The sequence below is a fragment of the Dama dama genome, chromosome 20, assembly GCF_033118175.1.
Source record: "Dama dama isolate Ldn47 chromosome 20, ASM3311817v1, whole genome shotgun sequence".
Taxonomy (NCBI): Eukaryota; Metazoa; Chordata; class Mammalia; order Artiodactyla; family Cervidae; genus Dama; species Dama dama.
This window is the reverse complement of record NC_083700.1, coordinates 637,787-651,837: the sequence shown is the minus strand read 5'-3', so window position 1 is coordinate 651,837 and position 14,051 is coordinate 637,787.

The window sequence follows — 14,051 nt, the reverse complement described above, 5'->3', positions numbered from 1 at the left end:
GAATGCAGGCTCGTCTTGCATCTCTCAAGACGAAGGGATGTCTGAATCTCCTGAGGAGACCACAGAGAAAGACCTAGTTCTCCGCCTCATCGTGACCGGAGCCCTCACATCCTTTGAAAACTTGAGAGGTCCGCGGAGATCAATGCTTCCAAAGGAGACGATGCCTGACTCCTCTTGAAACTGGATAGGAGTCCCAGGATCCCTGTGGCACGTCGAAAGGGACACTGGGTCTCCCGCCTCACATGGAGACGCGTCCCAATTGCCATGCCAAGACTCGAGGAGAATCCCGAGGTGTCCCTCGCACCTAGGCAGGAGTCCTGACGTCGCTGAACAAACACGTGTCTGGAATGGCCCTCCCCGTCGTAACTCGAGAATATAAATCAGGTTCCGGCAGCAACTCGAGAAAAAACATGAGACTTCCCCCTCGCAGCGAGATGAGGCCCGATTCCCCTGCACTGCGTGCAGAGCAATTCCGTGTTCCACATCAAACGTGAAAGGAGAATTGATTTCCTTGATGGCACTCCAGAGAAAACCCAATATCACTGTCTCAAGTCTAGAGGGATCCTGAGGTGACTGGAGCAACACGAAAGGGCTCTGTGGACCCCAAATCAACTCGAGAAGAGAGCTTAGTCCCTGGCTTCGACTCAAGAGGAATACCAACTTTCCACAAGCACCTCAAGAGGAGGCTTCTCTCAGCTACAGGTATGTGAGAGGGACCCTGAGTTTGTGGCCTCAATTGGAATGGACACCGAGATGCTCTGACTTGAAGTAAGGCCAGATATCCCTGCAGTGAAACGAATGCAGGCTCGTCTTGCATCTCCCAAGACGAAGGGATGTCTGAATCCCCTGTGGAGACCACAGAGAAAGACCTAGTCCTCTGCCTCAAAGCGACCGGAGGCCTCACATCCTTTGAAAACTCGAGAGGTCCGCGGAGATCAATGCTTCCAAAGGAGACGATGCTTGACTCCTCTTGAAAATGGATAGGAGTCCCAGGATCCCTGAGGCACGTGGAAAGGGACCCTGGGTCTCCCGCCTCACGAGGAGACGCGTCCCAATTGCCATGCCAAGACTCGAGGAAAATCCCGAGGTGTCCCTCGCACCTAGGCAGGAGTCCTGACGTCGCTGAACAAACACGTGTATGGAAGCGCCCTCCCCGTCGTAACTCGAGAATATACCCCAGGTTCTGGCCCAACTCGAGAAAAACCATGAGACTTCCCCCTCGCCGCGAGATAAGGCCCGATTCCCCTGCACTGCGTGCAGAGCAATTCCGTGTTCCACATCAAACTTGAAAGGAGCCTTGATTTCCTTGATGGCACTCCAGAGAGTATCCAAGATCACTGTCTCAAGTCTAGAGGGATCCTGAGGTCACTGTAGCAACACGAAAGGGCTCCGTGGACCCCAAATCAACTCGAGATGAGAGCTTAGTCCCTGGCTTCGACTCAAGAGGAACACCAACTTTCCACAGCACCTCAAGAGGAGGCTTCTCTCAGCTACAGGTATGTGAGAGGTATCCTGATTTGGTGGACTCAATTGGAATGGACACCGAGATGCTCTGACTCGAACGAAGGCCGGATATCCCTGCAGTGAATTGAAGGCAGGCTCGTCTTGCATCTCCCAAGACGAAGGGATGCCTGAATCCCCTGTGGAGACCACAGAGAAAGACCTAGTTCTGGCCACATCGCGACCGGAGGCCTCACATCCTTTGAAAATTCGAGAGGTCTGCGGAGATCAATGCTTCCAAAGGAGACGATGCCTGACTCTTCTTGAAAATGGATAGGAGTCCCAGGATCCCTGTGGCACGTCGAAAGGGACCCTGGGTCTCCCGCCTCACGTGGAGACGCGTCCCAATTGCCATGCCAGGATTCGAGGAGAATCTCGAGGTGTCCCTCACACCTAGGCAGGAGTTCTGACGTCGCTGAAGAAACACGTGTCTGGAAGGGCCCTCCCCATCGTAACTCGAGAATATACACCAGGTTCCGGCTTCAACTCGAGAAAAACCATGAGACTTCCCCCTCGCCGCGAGATGAGGCCCGATTGCCCTGCACTGCATGCAGAGCAATTCCGTGTTCCACATCAAACGTGAAAGGAGCCTTGATTTCCTTGATGGCACTCCAGAGAAAACCCAAGATCACTGTCTCAAGTCTAGAGGGATCCTGAGGTCACTGTAGCAATAAAAATGGCTCCGTGGACCCCAAATCAACTCGAGATGAGAGCTTAGTCCCTGGCTTCGACTCAAGAGGAATACCAATTTCCACAAGCACCACAGGAGGAGGCTTCTCTCAGCTACAGGTATGTGAGAGGGACCCTGAGTTTGTGGCCTCAAGTGGAATGGACACCGAGATGCTCTGACTCGAAGTAAGGCCGGATATCCCTGCAGTGAATTGAATGCAGGCTCGTCTTGCATCTCCCAAGACGAAGGGATGTCTGAATCCCCTGTGGACACCACAGAGAAAGACCTAGTCCTCCGCCTCAACGCGACCGGAGGCCTCACATCCTTTGAAAACTCGAGAGGTGTGCGGAGATCAATGCTTCCAAAGGAGACGATGCCTGACTCCTCTTGAAAATGGATAGGAGTCCCAGGATCCCTGTGTCACGTTTAAAGGGACACTGGGTCTCCCACCTCACGTGGAGACGCGTCCCAATTGCCATGCCAAGACTCGAGGAGAATCCCGAGGTGTCCCTCGCACCTAGGCAGGAGTCCTGACGTCTCTGAACAAACACATTTCTGGAAGCGCCCTCCCCTTCGTAACTCGAGAATATACCCCAGATTCCGCCCGCAACTCGACAAAATCCATGAGACTTCCTCCTCGCCGCGAGATGAGGACCGATTCCCCTGCACTGCGTGCAGAGCAATTCCGTGTTTCACATCAAACGTGAAAGGAGCCTTGATTTCCTTGATGGCACTCCAGAGAAAACCCAAGATCACTGTCTCAAGTCTAGAGGGATCCTGAGGTCACTGGAGCAACACGAAAGGATTCCGTGGACCCCAAATCAACTTGAGATGAGAGCTTAGTCCCTGGCTTCGACTCAAGAGGAATACCAACTTTCCACAAGCACCTCAAGTGGAGGCTTCTCTCAGCTACAGGTATGTGAGAGGGACCCTGAGATTGTGGCCTCAAGTGGAATGGACACCGAGATGCTCTGACTCGGAGTAAGGGCGGATATCCCTGCAGTGAATTGAATGAAGGCTCGTCTTGCATTTCCCAAGACGAAGGGATGTCTGAATCCCCTGTGGACACCACAGAGAAAGACCTAGTTCTCCGCCTCTTCGCGACCTGAGGCCTCACATCCTTTGAAAACCTGAGAGGTCCGGGGAGATCAATGCTTCCCAAGGAGACGATGCCTGACTCCTCTTGAAAATGGATAGGAGTCCCAGGATCCCTGTGGCACGTGGAAAGGGATTCTGGGGCTCCCGCATCACGTGGAGACGCGTCCCAATTGCCATGCCAAGACTCGAGGAGAATCCCGAGGTGTCCCTCGCACCTAGGCAGGAGTCCTGACGTCGCAGAACAAACACGTGTCTGGAAGGGCCCTCCCCGTCGTAACTCGAGAATATACCCCAGGTTCCGGCCGCAACTCGAGAAAAACCATGAGACTTCCCCCTCGCCGCGAGATGAGGCCCGATTCCCCTGCACTGCGTGCAGAGCAATTCCGTGTTCCACATCAAACTTGAAAGGAGCCTTGATTTCCTTGATGGCACTCCAGAGAGTATCCAAAATCACTGTCTCAAGTCTAGAGGGATCCTGACGTCACTGTAGCAACACGAAAGGGCTCCGAGGACCCCAAATCAACTCGAGATGAGAGCTTAGTCCCTGGCTTCGACTCAAGAGGAACACCAAGTTTCCACAGCACCTCAAGAGGAGGCTTCTCTAAGCTACAGGTATGTGAGAGGTATCCTGAGTTGGTGGACTCAATTGGAATGGACACCGAGATGCTCTGACTCGAACGAAGGCCGGATATCCCTGCAGTGAATTGAAGGCAGGCTCGTCTTGCATCTCCCAAGACGAAGGGATGTCTGAATCCCCTGTGGAGACCACAGAGAAAGACCTAGTTCTGGCCACATCGCGACCGGAGGCCTCACATCCTTTGAAAATTCGAGAGGTCTGCGGAGATCAATGCGTCCAAAGGAGACGATGCCTGACTCTTCTTGAAAATGGATAGGAGTCCCAGGATCCCTGTGGCACGTGGAAAGGGACCCTGGGTCTCCCGCCTCACGTGGAGACGCGTCCCAATTGCCATGCCAGGATTCGAGGAGAATCTCGAGGTGTCCCTCACACCTAGGCAGGAGTTCTGACGTCGCTGAAGAAACACGTGTCTGGAAGGGCCCTCCCCGTCGTAACTCGAGAATATACCCCAGGTTCCGGCTGCAACTCGAGAAAAACCATGAGACTTCCCCCTCGCCGCGAGATGAGGCCCGATTGCCCTGCAGTGCATGCAGAGCAATTCCATGTTCCACATCAAACGTGAAAGGAGCCTTGATTTCCTTGATGGCACTCCTGAGAAAACCCAAGATCACTGTCTCAAGTCTAGAGGGATCCTGAGGTCACTGTAGCAAAAAAAATGGCTCCGTGGACCCCAAATCAACTCGAGATGAGAGCTTAGTCCCTGGCTTCGACTCAAGAGGAATACCAATTTCCACAAGCACCACAGGAGGAGGCTTCTCTCAGCTACAGGTATGTGAGAGGGACCCTGAGTTTGTGGCCTCAAGTGGAATGGACACCGAGAAGCTCTGACTCGAAGTAAGGCCGGATATCCCTGCAGTGAATTGAATGCAGGCTCGTCTTGCATCTCCCAAGACGAAGGGATGTCTGAATCCCCTGTGGACACCACAGAGAAAGACCTAGTCCTCCGCCTCAATGCGACCGGAGGCCTCACATCCTTTGAAAACTCGAGAGGTGTGCGGAGATCAATGCTTCCAAAGGAGACGATGCCTGACTCCTCTTGAAATGGATAGGAGTCCCAGGATCCCTGTGTCACGTTGAAAGGGACACTGGGTCTCCCGCCTCACGTGGAGACGCGTCCCAATTGCCATGCCAAGACTCGAGGAGAATCCCGAGGTGTCCCTCGCACCTAGGCAGGAGTCCTGACGTCTCTGAACAAACACATTTCTGGAAGCGCCCTCCCCTTCGTAACTCGAGAATATACCCCAGGTTCCGCCCGCAACTCGACAAAATCCATGAGACTTCCTCCTCGCCGCGAGATGAGGACCGATTCCCCTGCACTGCGTGCAGAGCAATTCCGTGTTTCATATCAAACGTGAAAGGAGCCTTGATTTCCTTGATGGCACTCCAGAGAAAACCCAAGATCACTGTCTCAAGTCTAGAGGGATCCTGAGGTCACTGGAGCAACACGAAAGGACTCCGTGGACCCCAAATAAACTTGAGATGAGAGCTTAGTCCCTGGCTTCGACTCAAGAGGAATACCAACTTTCCACAAGCACCTCAAGTGGAGGCTTCTCTCAGCTACATGTATGTGAGAGGGACCCTGAGATTGTGGCCTCAAGTGGAATGGACACCGAGATGCTCTGACTCGGAGTAAGGGCGGATATCCCTCCAGTGAATTGAATGAAGGCTCGTCTTGCATTTCCCAAGACGAAGGGATGTCTGAATCCCCTGTGGACACCACAGAGAAAGACCTAGTTCTCCGCCTCTTCGCGACCTGAGGCCTCACATCCTTTGAAAACCTGAGAGGTCCGGGGAGATCAATGCTTCCAAAGGAGACGATGCCTGACTCCTCTTGAAAATGGATAGGAGTCCCAGGATCCCTGTGGCACGTGGAAAGGGACGCTGGGTCTCCCGCCTCACGTGGAGATGCGTCCCAATTGCCATGCCAAGACTCGAGGAGAATCCCGAGGTGTCCCTCGCCCCTAGGCAGGAGTCCTGACGTCGCTGAACAAACACGTGTCTGGAAGGGCCCTCCCCGTCGTAACTCGAGAATATACTCCAGGTTCCGGCCGCAACTCGAGAAAAACAATGAGACTTCCCCCTCGCCGCGAGATGAGGCCCGATTCCCCTGCACTACGTGCAGAGCAATTCCGTGTTCCACATCAAACTTGAAAGGAGCCTTGATTTCCTTGATGGCACTCCAGAGAGTATCCAAGATCACTGTCTCAAGTCTAGAGGGATCCTGACGTCACTGTAGCAAAACGAAAGGGCTCCGTGGACCCCAAATCAACTCGAGATGAGAGCTTAGTCCCTGGCTTCGACTCAAGAGGAACACCAACTTTCCACAGCACCTCAAGAGGAGGCTTCTCTCAGCTACAGGTATGTGAGAGGTATCCTGATTTGGTGGACTCAATTGGAATGGACACCGAGATGCTCTGACTCGGAGTAAGGGCGGATATCCCTCCAGTGAATTGAATGAAGGCTCGTCTTGCATTTCCCAAGACGAAGGGATGTCTGAATCCCCTGTGGACACCACAGAGAAAGACCTAGTTCTCCGCCTCTTCGCGACCTGAGGCCTCACAACCTTTGAAAACCTGAGAGGTCCGGGGAGATCAATGCTTCCAAAGGAGACGATGCCTGACTCCTCTTGAAAATGGATAGGAGTCCCAGGATCCCTGTGGCACGTGGAAAGGGATTCTGGGGCTCCCGCATCACGTGGAGACGCGTCCCAATTGCCATGCCAAGACTCGAGGAGAATCCCAAGGTGTCCCTCGCACCTAGGCAGGAGTCCTGACGTCGCTGAACAAACACGTGTCTGGAAGGGCCCTCCCCGTCGTAACTCGAGAATATACCCCAGGTTCCGGCCGCAACTCGAGAAAAACCATGAGACTTCCCCCTCGCCGCGAGATGAGGCCCGATTCCCCTGCACTGTGTGCAGAGCAATTCCGTGTTCCACATCAAACTTGAAAGGAGACTTGATTTCCTTGATGGCACTCCAGAGAGTATCCAAGATCACTGTCTCAAGTCTAGAGGGATCCTGACGTCACTGTAGCAACACGAAAGGGCTCCGTGGACCCCAAATCAACTCGAGATGAGAGCTTAGTCCCTGGTTTCGACTCAAGAGGAACACCAAGTTTCCACAGCACCTCAAGAGGAGGCTTCTCTAAGCTACAGGTATGTGAGAGGTATCCTGAGTTGGTGGACTCAATTGGAATGGACACCGAGATGCTCTGACTCGAACGAAGGCCGGATATCCCTGCAGTGAATTGAAGGCAGGCTCGTCTTGCATCTCCCAAGACGAAGGGATGTCTGAATCCCCTGTGGAGACCACAGAGAAAGACCTAGTTCTGGCCACATCGCGACCGGAGGCCTCACATCCTTTGAAAACTCGAGAGGTCTGCGGAGATCCATGCGTCCAAAGGAGACGATGCCTGACTCTTCTTGAAAATGGATAGGAGTCCCAGGATCCCTGTGGCACGTGGAAAGGGACCCTGGGTCTCCCGCCTCACGTGGAGACGCGTCCCAATTGCCATGCCAGGATTCGAGGAGAATCTCGAGGTGTCCCTCACACCTAGGCAGGAGTTCTGACGTCGCTGAAGAAACACGTGTCTGGAAGGGCCCTCCCCGTCGTAACTCGAGAATATACCCCAGGTTCCGGCTGCAACTCGAGAAAAACCATGAGACTTCCCCCTCGCCGCGAGATGAGGCCCGATTGCCCTGCACTGCATGCAGAGCAATTCCGTGTTCCACATCAAACGTGAAAGGAGCCTTGATTTCCTTGATGGCACTCCAGAGTAAACCCAAGATCACTGTCTCAAGTCTAGAGGGATCCTGAGGTCACTGTAGGAAAAAAAATGGCTCCGTGGACCCCAAATCAACTCGAGATGAGAGCTTAGTCCCTGGCTTCGACTCAAGAGGAATACCAATTTCCACAAGCACCACAGGAGGAGGCTTCTCTCAGCTACAGGTATGTGAGAGGGACCCTGAGTTTGTGGCCTCAAGTGGAATGGACACCGAGAAGCTCTGACTCGAAGTAAGGCCGGATATCCCTGCAGTGAATTGAATGCAGGCTCGTCTTGCATCTCCCAAGACGAAGGGATGTCTGAATCCCCTGTGGACACCACAGAGAAAGACCTAGTCCTCCACTTCAACGCGACCGGAGGCCTCACATCCTTTGAAAACTCGAGACGTGTGCGGAGATCAATGCTTCCAAAGGAGACGATGCCTGACTCCTCTTGAAATGGATAGGAGTCCCAGGATCCCTGTGTCACGTTGAAAGGGACACTGGGTCTCCCGCCTCACGTGGAGACGCGTCCCAATTGCCATGCCAAGACTCGAGGAGAATCCCGAGGTGTCCCTCGCACCTAGGCAGGAGTCCTGACGTCTCTGAACAAACACATTTCTGGAAGCGCCCTCCCCTTCGTAACTCGAGAATATACCCCAGGTTCCGCCCGAAACTCGACAAAATCCATGAGACTTCCTCCTCGCCGCGAGATGAGGACCGATTCCCCTGCACTGCGTGCAGAGTAATTCCGTGTTTCACATCAAACGTGAAAGGAGCCTTGATTTCCTTGATGGCACTCCAGAGAAAACCCAAGATCACTGTCTCAAGTCTAGAGGGATCCTGAGGTCACTGGAGCAACACGAAAGGACTCCGTGGACCCCAAATAAACTTGAGATGAGAGCTTAGTCCCTGGCTTCGACTCAAGAGGAATACCAACTTTCCACAAGCACCTCAAGTGGAGGCTTCTCTCAGCTACAGGTATGTGAGAGGGACCCTGAGTTTATGGCCTCAAGTGGAATGGACACCGAGATGCTCTGACTCGAAGTAAGGCCGTATATCCCTGCAGTGTATTGAATGCAGGCTCGTCTTGCATCTCCCAAGATGAATGGATATCTGAATCCCCTGTGGAGAACACAGAGAAAGACCTAGTTCTCCGCCTCATCGCGACCGGAGGCCTCACATCCTTTGAAAACTCGAGAGGACTGCGGAGATCAATGCTTCCGAAGGAGACGATGCCTGACTCCTCTTGAAAATGCATAGGAGTACCAGAATCCCTGCGGCACGTGGAAAGGGACGCTGGGTCTCCCGCCTCACGTGGAGATGCGTCCCAATTGCCATGCCAAGACTCGAGGAGAATCCCGAGGTGTCCCTCGCCCCTAGGCAGGAGTCCTGACGTCGCTGAACAAACACGTGTCTGGAAGGGCCTTCCCCGTCGTAACTCGAGAATATACCCCAGGTTCCGGCCGCAACTCGAGAAAAAACATGAGACTTCCCCCTCGCCTCGAGATGAGGCCCGATTCCCCTGCAGTGCGTGCAGAGCAATTCCGTGTTCCACATCAAACGTGAAAGGAGCCTTGATTTCCTTGATGGCACTCCAGAGAAACCCAAGATCACTGTCCCAAGTCTAGAGGGATCCTGAGGTCACTGGAGCAACAAGAAAGTGCTCAGTGGAGGTCAAATCAACTCGAGATGAGAACTTAGTCGCTGGCTTCGACTCAAGAGGAATACCAACTTTCCACAAGCCCCTCAAGAGGAGGCTTTTCTCAGCTACAGGTATGTGAGACGGACCCTGAGTTTGTGGCCTCAAGTGGAATGGACACCGAGATGATCTGACTCGAAGTAAAGCCGGATATCCCTGCAGTGAATTGAATGCAGGCTCGTCTTGCATCTCCCAAGACAAAGGATTGTCTGAATACCCTGTGGAGTCCACAGAGAAAGACCTAGTCCTCCGCCTCAACGCGAACGGAGGCCTCACGTCCTTTGAAAATTCGAGAGGTCCGCGGAGATCAATGCTTCCAAAGGTGACGATGACTTGAAAATGGATAGGAGTCCCAGGATCCCTGTGGTATGTGGAAACGGACCCTGGGTCTCCCGCCTCACGTGGAGACGCGTCCCAATTGCCATGCCAAGACTCGAGGAGAATCCTGAAGTGTCCCTCGCACCTAGGCAGGAATCTTGACGTCGCTGAACAAACACGAGTCTGGAAGGGTCCTCCCCATCGTAACTCGAGAATATACCCCAGGTTCCGGCCGCACCTCGAGAAAAACCATGAGAATTCCCCCACGCCGCGAGAGGAGGCCCGATTCCCCTGACTTGCGTGCAGAGCAATTCCGTGTCCCACATCAAACGTGAAAGGAGCCTTGATTTCCTTGATGGCACTCCAGAGAAAACCCAAGATCACTGTCTCAAGTCTAGAGGGATCCTGAGGTCACTGGAGCAACACGAAAGGGCTCCGTGGACCCCAAATCATCTCGAGATGAGAGCTTAGTCCCTGGCTTCGACTCAAGAGGAATACCAACTTTCCACAAGCACCTCAAGAGGAGGCTTCTCTCAGCTACAGGTATGTGAGAGGGACCCTGAGTTTGTGGCCTCAAGTGGAATGGACACCGAGATGCTCTGACTCGAAGTAAGGCCAGATATCCCTGCAGTGAACTGAATGCAGGCTCGTCTTGCATCTCCCAAGTCTAAGGGATGTCTGAATCCCGTGTGGAGACCACAGAGAAAGTCCTAGTTCTCCGCCTCATCGCGATCGGAGGCCTCACATCCTTTGAAAACTCGAGAGGTCCGCGGAGATCAATGTTTCCAAAGGAGACGATGCCTGACTCCTCTTGAAAATGGATAGGAGTCCCAGGATCCCTGTGGCACGTGGAAAGGGACACTGGGTCTCCCGCCTCACGTGGAGATGCGTCCCAATTGCCATGCCAAGACTCGAGGAGAAACCCGAGGTGTCCCTCACATCTAGGCAGGAGTCCTGACGTCGCTGAACAAACACGTGTCTGGAAGGGACCTCCCCGTCGTAACTCAAGAATATACCCCAGGTTCCGGCCGCAACTGGAGAAAAACCATGAGACTTCCCCCTCCCCGCGAGATGAGGCCCGATTCCCCTGTACTGCGTGCAGCCCAATTCCGTGTTCCACATCAAACGTGAAAGGAGCCTTGATTTCCGTAATGGCACTCCAGAGAAAACCCAAGATCACTGTTTCAAGACTAGAGGGATCCTGAGGTCACTGTAGCAACACGAAAGGGCTCCGTGGACCCCAAATGAACTCGAGATGAGAGCTTAGTCCCTGGCTTCGACTCAAGAGGAATACCAACTTTCCACAAACACCTCAAGAGGAGGCTTCTCTCAGCTACTGGTATGTCAGAGGGACCCTGAGTTTGTCGCCTCAAGTGGAATGGACACTGAGATTCTCTGACTCGAAGTAAGTCTGATATCCCTGCAGTGATTTGAATGCAGGCTCGTCTTGCATCTCCGAAGACGAAGGGATGTCTGAATCCCCTGTGGAGACCACAGAGAAAGACCTAGTTCTCCACCTCATCGCGACCGGAGGCCTCACATCCTTTGAAAACTCGAGAGGTCCGCGGAGATCAATGCTTCCAAAGGAGACGATGCCTGACGCCTCTTGAAAATGGATAGGAGTCCCAGGATCCCTGTGGTACGTGGAAAGGGACACTGGGTCTCCCGCCTCACTTGGAGACACGTCCCAATTTCCATGCCAAGACTTGAGGAGAATCCCGAGGTGTCCCTCGCACCTAGGCAGGAGTCCTGACGTCGCTGAACAAACACGTGTCTGGAAGGGCCCTCCCCGTCTTAACTCGAGAATATACCCCAGGTTCCGGCCCCAACTCGAGAAAAACCATGAGCCTTCCCCCTCGCCGCGAGATGAGGCCCGATTCCCCTGCACTGCGTGCAGAGCAATTCCGTGTTCCACATCAAACGTGAAAGGAGCCTTGATTTCCTTGATGGCACTCCAGAGAAAACCCAAGATCACTGTCTCAAGTCTAGAGGGATCCTGAGGTCACTGTAGCAACACGAAAGGGCTCCGTGGACCCAAAATCAACTCGAGATGAGAGATTACTTCCTGGCTTCAACTCAAGAGGAATATGAACTTTCCACAAGCACCTCAAGAGGAGGCTTCTCTCAGCTACAGGTATGTGAGAGGGACCCTGAGTTTGTGGCATCAAGTGGAATGGACACCAAGATGCTCTGACTCGAAGTAAGGCCGGATATCCCTGCAGTGAATTGAATGCAGGCTCATCTTGCATCTCCCAAGACGAAGGGATGTCTGAATCCCCTCTGGAGACCACAGAGAAAGACCTAGTCCTCTGCCTCATCGTGACCGGAGGCCTCACATCCTTTGAAAATTCGAGAGGTCCGCAGAGATCAATGCTTCCAAAGGAGACGATGCCTGACTCCTCTTGAAAATGGAAAGGAGTCCCAGGATCCCTGTGGCACGTGGAAAGGGACCCTGGGTCTCCCGCCTCACGTGGAGACGCGTCCCAATTGCCATGCCAAGACTCGAGGAGAATCCCGATGTGTCCCTCGCACCTAGGCAGGAGTCCTGACGTCGCTGAACAAACACGTGTCTGGAAGGGCCCTCCCCGTCGTAACTCGAGTATATACCCAAGGTTCCGGCCGCAACTCGAGAAAAAACATGAGATTTCCCCCTCGCCGCGAGTTGAGGCCTGATCCCCCTGCACTGCATGCAGAGCAATTCTGTGTTCCACATCAAACGTGAAAGGAGCCTTGATTTCCTTGATGGCACTCCAGAGAAAACCCAAGATCACTGTCTCAAGTCTAGAAGGATCCTGAGGTCACTGGAGCAACACGAAAGGGCTCCGTGGACCCCAAATCAACTCAAGATGAGAGCTTAGTCCCTGGCTTAGACTCAAGAGGAATACCAACTTTCCACAAGCACCTCAAGAGGAGGCTTCTCTCAGCTACAGGTATGTCAGAGGGACCCTGAGTTTGTGGCCTCAAGTGGAATGGACACCAACATGCTCTGACTCGAACTAAGGATGGATATCCCTGCAGTGAATTGAATGCATGCTCGTCTTGCATCTCCCAAGTCGAAGGGTTGTCTGAATCCCCTGTGGAGACCACAGAGAAAGACCTAGTCCTCCGCCTCTTCGTGACCGGAGGCCTCACATCCTTTGAAAACTCGAGAGGTGGCGGAGATCAATACTTCCGAAGGAGACGATGCCTGACTCCTCTTGAAAATGGATAGGAGTCCCAGGATCCCTGTGGCACGTGGAAAGGAACCCTGGGTCTCCCGCCTCACGTGGAAACGCGTCCCAATTGCCATGCCAAGACTTCAGGAGAATCCCGAGGTGTCCCTCGCACCTAGGCAGGGGTCCTGACTTCGCTGAACAAAGACGTGTCTGGAAGGGCCCTCCCGGTCGTAACTCGAGAATATACCCCAGGTTCCGGCCGCAACTCGAGAAAAACCATGAGACTTCCCCCTCGCCCCGAGATGAGGCCCGATTCCCCTGCAATGCGTGCAGAGCAATTCCGTGTTCCACATCAAATGTGAAAGGAGCCTTGATTTCCTTGATGGCACTCCAGAGAAAACCCAAGATCACTGTCTCAAGTCTAGAGGGATCCTGAGGTCACTGGAGCAACACGAAAGGGCTCAATTGACGCCAAATCAACTCGAGATGAGAGATTAGTCCCTGGCTTCAACTCAAGAGGACTACGAACTTTCCACAAGCCCCTCAAGAGGAGGGTTCTCTCAGCTACAGGTATGTGAGAGGGACCCTGAGTTTGTGGCCTCAAGTGGAATGGACCCCGAGATGCTCTGACTCGAAGTAAGGCCGGATATCCCTGAAGTGAATTGAATGCAGGCTCGTCTTGCATCTCCCAAGACGAAGGGATGTCTGAATCCCCTGTGGAGACCACAGAGAAAGACCTAGTCCTCCGCCTCTTCGTGACCGGAGGCCTCACATCCTTTGAAAACTCGAGAGGTCTGCAGAGATCAATGCTTCCAAAGGAGACGATGCCTGACTCCTCTTGAAAATGGATAGGAGTCCCAGGATCCCTGTGGCACGTGGAAAGGGACCCTGGGTCTCCCGCCTCATGTGGAGACGCGTCCCAATTGCCATGCCAAGACTTGGGGAGAATCCCGAGGTGTCCCTCGCACCTAGGCAGGAGTCCTGACGTCGCTGAACAAACACGAGTCTGGAAGGGCCCTCCCCGTCGTAACTCGAGAATATACCCCAGGTTCCGGCCGCAACTCGAGAAAAACCATGAGACTTCCCCCTCGCCGCGAGATGAGGCCCGATTCTCCTGCACTGCCTGCAGAGCAATTCCGTGTTCCACATCAAACGTGAAAGGAGCCTTGATTTCCTTGATGGCACTCCAGAGAAAACCCAAGATCACTGTC